This window comes from Dermacentor variabilis, chromosome 5, assembly GCF_050947875.1.
Source record: "Dermacentor variabilis isolate Ectoservices chromosome 5, ASM5094787v1, whole genome shotgun sequence".
NCBI lineage: Eukaryota > Metazoa > Arthropoda > Arachnida > Ixodida > Ixodidae > Dermacentor > Dermacentor variabilis.
Genome location: NC_134572.1, coordinates 183224047 through 183230353, shown reverse-complemented (window position 1 = coordinate 183230353; position 6307 = coordinate 183224047). Strand labels below are relative to the sequence as shown.

Here is a 6307-nt window from a genome sequence, read left to right as displayed (position 1 = left end):
AGATTTGTTAAACTAGTTTCGCAGAATACGAGCAGTATATTCTTAACTTAGCTGTTGATTTGTATGCACAAGTTCAGGTCCTCAGTTTGGTTGCATGACAAATTGCCATACCTCAATAGATACAAGAAAAAATGTTATTAGAGTTTAATAAAATCCAAACAGTAATAATCACAATATAATGACATGCATTTCTTTTGGTACGTATACAGCACATGTTTTGGCACTGTATAAACTCAACTATACATCGCAAGTACTGTGTCCTGACCACTATTATTCACATGTGTAAAACCATCACAGCAATTCTTCAACAAATATCACAGTGATTAGTGACATACACTTTGTAACTGCTTTACATGAGCATAATGTATACAAATGGTCCCTGTGTACCTACACACGACTAGTGCCACCCGAGTACTATTACTCATAGGTTTAAAACCAACAAAGCAGTTCTTTAAAAATATCACAGCGCTTAGTGACGTACATGCTGTAACTCCCTTGTAAAAGCTTAATACAAACACGTGAGCACACAGAAAGCTAGCAGTGGGCCTACATGGAAATACCACCGCCTCAATACTAATTCACAAGTGTAAAACCAACCAAGCAGATCTTTAAAGAATATCACAGTGCTTAGTGACATACATTTTGTAACTAGCTTATATAAGCTTTATACGAACATGAGAACATACCCAAAGCTATCGGTGCACCTACATAGAAGTGCGGCCATCTGAACACTATTATTTGCAAGTGTAAGCTCAACAGAACAGTTCGTTATAGTGACGCCCATTTGGTAACTACCTTATACAAGCTTAGTGCAAGAACAAGAATGCAGAAAAAAATAATTAAAAACTTGCTCTATGAATACACAAACAGATCAACACAAATGGTAAACACCGCTTTGAAGACACGTGACCGTGACAAAGCACAGTGCTGTGCCGGTTGAAACTGCCATCCACAAAAGTATTGAGCATTGCTTAAACCACACGCAATAAAGTGCTGAAAGACTGCGTCTCTAACGTACCTATTTTAATTCAAATTTCTTGATTATAGGGCTCTCTTGCTGATAAGGCATCTGATCCAACTGACCTGATTTTACACCTGCTAAATGCATACAATGCACTCAGATATAACTGGTAATAATAATTATAAAAGACATTTAAAAACTTGATAGCATGATGAAGATGCATGACTAGAAAAGTTCTGTCCCCCTCGTACTTGTTAAAAGGTGTATGTACGACACATCTTCTTTTTTTCCGCAATTTTTGCATTTATGGACAGCCGGGAACCTCGAACCCACAAAAAAAGAAGATACTGCTGTGTTAATAGTGTTGTGAATAACTTTTTGTGAAAGCTTTTTACAGACAAGTTGCAGTCTCGTTTCTGGAGGTTGAGCTGTATCATGCAAAGTAACATGGAAAGTGGTCACATGGGAGCATGACACTATGCCATAATGTTCGTTTCAGTTGACTCTCTTGCCCTACAAGTCACTGCTCACTGTGACCAGTGATGGATCAGCAGTGTCTGTGTGATTTTCATCACACTTCTGTCCTATGCCATCCTTACCAGAGTTGGCGACACATAGATACCCAAATTTCGATAGTGATGCTTTCTCAGGTGGTTGTTTTTGAATTGCTCACTATCAGTTGACACTTCAGCTGCATCAAACTTCTTTTTTACCTCTTCAAGAACAACATAAACAACAATCTTATGACACCTGTGTTGTCCTTCTAGTTGCCTACAAAGACCAGTTAATCTAGCAACAACACTGACAGTCTCTACTATCTTTTAATGGGAAAGAGGTGTGTCCCACCATGTGTTCCACATTGTTGTCGCGATGTGGGATGGCTGGGGAGGCAACAACTGTAATATGTTTGCATATCTTAAAGTGATGCTTGTACTGTGTTATAACACCTATTTTAGTCTTGCACTTGCTGCACAAGAACACTGGCTCACAGTCGTGGTGAAAAGCTTTTGTATGTTGAGCAAATGAGTTGTATGCACTACAAAAAAAAGTCACAGTGATAGCACACATATTGCTCTACCAGGCCTGGTGCGGTTCCTTCTGACAATGCTGCTGATGCAGACACACTGCTGCTTGTCTCCTACACTGTTGCAGCTGCAGTACACATGGCCGTCTCTGTATCTATTGCTGCCGTGCCACCTGTCATGGTAACTTCAGGTGGTATCGGGCTCACTTCTGCAACAGAGGTGTCGTTTGCCCCTTGAGAGCTCTCGTCATCAGGGCCAATAATTTCGTAGGCATTGTCTCCTGCATCGAAGAACCAATAAGAACAGCCTGAATTATTGAACATAGCTCTAAAAGTACGGACATCAAAACTTAACCCCAAACTCTGCACATCAGTGACCAGGCTTAATGAATAATACTTGCAGGAGGAGTTACACAATTGTGTGTGTACATTACAGTTAAGCCTCATTAGAAGAGATAATCAAGAGGCACGGGAAACATGTCTCTCGAAACCAAAAATTTTAAAACACTGAGGAGCCAGACTAGATCACTTTATTATGCATCATCACTAAGGTATGTTTAGATATATCTGAAGGAATAATTGCTCAGGGTGGCTTAAAGGGCCCCTAAACCACTTCATGACATTTTTTGAACATTTCAAGCAAACACGCGCATTAAAATCAGAATGCCGTCACAATTGACGATGCCAATCGCCACAGTGCGTAGCACTGTGGGAGCACCACAATATGAAGAAAACGACCCCGTGCGCCTCTCTGGACCTATCCTGCAACCCCCAGTTTTTCCTGACATCACCAGGCTGTCTCTGATCATGTGACCAGTTTCCGGTGCTGTCGATTGGTCGAACAAAAGTGTACGACTGCCGGCAAGGCCTGCAAGCAAATACACACTCCTTCTTCCTCGTCGCGTTGCTCGCGATGCCATTGTGGGCAGCCAATGGGGGCAAAGAACAGAAACGCCAACAGAAGGGTCTCCCTATGAGGCTCTTCAACTAGAGTCACCATACAGTTCCATTGTATTGGTGAGGTCATTAGCGCCATCCCTCGCAGGACGACGGGCCTGCGCGGCAGCAACAGAGCTCGTTGGTGATGGCCTGTCCCGTAATATTTGGAGGTGTACTAGGCGAGGAAAAGACGATACTGTCCAGATGGCGTATACCAGATGAAAGAGTAAAATGAGCGGGGAGTACTTTTCGATAATCAGACACGTAGCTCCACTAATACTCCACCATTTCGAAAAATTCTCGTGGCTACGTGTTCGTTGCCTTAACATTTACAACTGCAATACCGCAACTAAATTTCAACCTCCGTGGTTTAGGGGCCCTTTAAAAAGACATTCACAGCTTTTTAGTGACTGTAGATTGTGTTAGCTTCCTTCCTAACTTCTGAAAGTTAAACATTTCATTTTGCAAGCCTTGTTGCTCGCAATGCCTTTGAGGTGCTCTTAGACGCTCATCAGCTTCAACTGTCGACAATTTCTGCCCTGCACTGTCCTCGTTGCCCTCCTTTTCTAGTTCATGCTAAAGAGACATGCGCAATTGACCTGTGTGAGGATTGCGTGATCTTTACGCCCTTCGGAGCACACAAGGTGCATGAAGTGAATGTGTCTGGGTTGTGTCCCTTCGAAGTAGTTAATACTTAAAAAGTCGTTAGTAACAAAGGTGACTCTTGTGTACAGTGTTGTTAACGTGGCAAACATCGGAAAACCAACCAAACCATTTTCAGATGTCTCTTACAACCAAGTGTATCTTGTAATGAGATTCTACTGTACTGAATATTTTTCATCTATGGATGATCTGCATGTACATATAGTCACAAACATGTTGTGTGGAATGGCAAAATCAGGAAAAAGCTCGTACTCTTACTTTTTCTCCCTAACACAAGCAGCTGATAACAATATGATAAAAAGCAGGTAATGAGGCTAGCATGGAACATAATCCTTCAGCTCTAAACAGTTTTTTGGGCCCGCATCATTCCCTCATGACATAAGGAAACAACTTGATTGCAGTAATGGCTGCATGTGATCTGAGTTGATTGAAACGAACAATACATAAGGTTGCCCTGTATGTAATTTTATCAGAGTGCTTTTTAGATGTCCTGCTGGCGATCCTGGCTGCACAATGTTTCTCATGCTTTTTGGCATGATTCCTTTCTTTTCCACTCCACTCTTTTTTCTGTTTTTATCCTCTTTCCCTTCCCCCTTGCATAAAATACCACACCTGAAGTATCAAATCCGTTGAATTATTGTGTGTATCAAACCTGTGAACATGCGGGCTTCTCTGTGGTCTGTGTTGTATTTTTGCGCTGTACAAGTCAATTCAAAATGAAAGATGGAATGTCCCTGATTTTAGTATAATTGTACGTATATATATATATATATATATATATATATATATATATATATATATATATATATATATATATATATATATATATATATATATATATATATATATATATATATATATATATATATATATATATATATGTCTCATGTTTTGAAAGATGTGTACATTCAGGAGTGCCTGCATGCTCTTCTTCCCTGCTCCAGTGACGAAAAGGAGAGCCTTTTTATGTACCACAGTAAAACATTCACAAGTTTTCGCTGTGCCCATTACATCACTTATCATATGGATCTGTCACAATACAGAGCAGCAGTAGTCCATAATACTAACCCATCCCAACATAACTATACATTAGCACATACCGACATGCTGTGAAACAGCTGTTGCAAAGCCGCTGGTGCTGGCAATTTCCACAGCACTGCAGTGGTACAGCCGAGTGCCACCTGTATAGTGACAAATGCATATGCATGTTAGCAACTCACTAGTTGCTGATGGTTTCATAAGCTTTACACTACACAATAAAGTAATCTAGACAACTTTGTTGGAACAAATACACATAATTAGGACACCATTTAAAGACTAACACGATTAATTGCCCCCAATCTCTCACTCACTAAGGGATAATACTACTAAAACATCGGTGGAGAGCTCAGATTAACACAGTCCATAAAGGACAAGCGTTCTTTGAGGAAAACAGCTATAACAGCGGTTAGTTTTCTTGATCATTTTATGTGCTAGCTTTGATTTAAATGTCATGCAGTACTATAAAATATGAAGTGCCGCATTTCTAGCAGCAGAAGGCGTCGTCAGCCTCATGGTACAACTGTTTTTTGCACTGTTTGTGTCAGTGAGCCGACACATACAAAGAAAACCGAATTCACACATACATATACAGTGCCAAGTGCACTCCTCCTTCCGAAAACGCAGCTGCCAGTTCCAATGCTGCTGAAAGGAAAGGTTACATAGAGTGCGAGACTGCATGGAACTACCACTTATGACTGTAAGTGTATGATCTGCTGATTGGAGAGGTAGTCACATGCTATTTCTAGTCTCATTTAGAAGCATTACTAAAGGATGAATTAAAATCAATTCATAAGTCATGAATTTCACGCATCCACAGTTTGGTTAAATAACTTGTGAGGAAAAGACATGTTTACCTGGAATAGCAACCTTTTTTCCTGCTGCAAAATTTTGCTTCGAATTAATGAAATAACTTTGCAGCGTCATAATATATTGTGTTTCTCGCAACTACTTCCCCTGCAGTGGCGAGTTACAGTGTTTATATCTGACTCATTGGGCGACAATACTGCCAAACACAAATGCTTCACGAACACGAGAACACGTCCCTCGCAGAGAATAGCAACCCTATATGCCTCTGTGAGACATGATCGCACCTTTGTGGTCAAAATGTACATTAGAACGACACCACCATCTCATTAAAAAAGCCTCAGTACAAGGCAGCAGCCAACTGCATAATGTGAAATTGCAATTGATGTCCATTTACTGGTGGCCTGTGTTCGAGTCACTTCTGGCAGTTGACTGGGTGCTGAGAAATGGACGTCCTGGGTTGTCCCTACAAAACATACAGGGTTATGTCAAATGTTGAAAATGTATATACACAGGCATTTCATAAGTTGCAAAACAAATGAGTAAACTAATAAACAACTGTAATGTAAACAGAGTACACATGATAAGATAGGCTGTCAACAGGTAATGCATTACGCGAACAACTTAATGCATAGGAAAGACTATATGTATACGCACTTAGCTGACACACAATTTAATTCGCTCTAGGTTTTTCCATGCAGTATATTCAAATTATTATGTCTTGTGGTTAGAGCAAAATTAGTGTAAATTACGCACTAAATTATGTACCGTGGAAAACTTTTCAATATCCAACTGTGCGCGCTTCGAATGAGTAGCGTAAAATTTGCGTACATGGCATTTAACATAGTTGCTGAACACGGATTTCCTTTGCCCTG

General features: G+C 40.4%; 1 long non-coding RNA gene across 1 annotated transcript; it reads right to left on the bottom strand.

The window, feature by feature from the left end:
- Positions 1-2133: 2133 nt before the first annotated feature.
- Positions 2134-5944, bottom strand: LOC142582058 (uncharacterized). The gene is made up of 3 exons (XR_012828371.1): positions 5830-5944; positions 4688-4768; positions 2134-2266 (listed from the first exon to the last, which is right to left on the bottom strand). It is a non-coding gene; the product is annotated as an uncharacterized LOC142582058 (long non-coding RNA).
- Between the last annotated feature and the right edge of the window lie 363 nt (positions 5945-6307).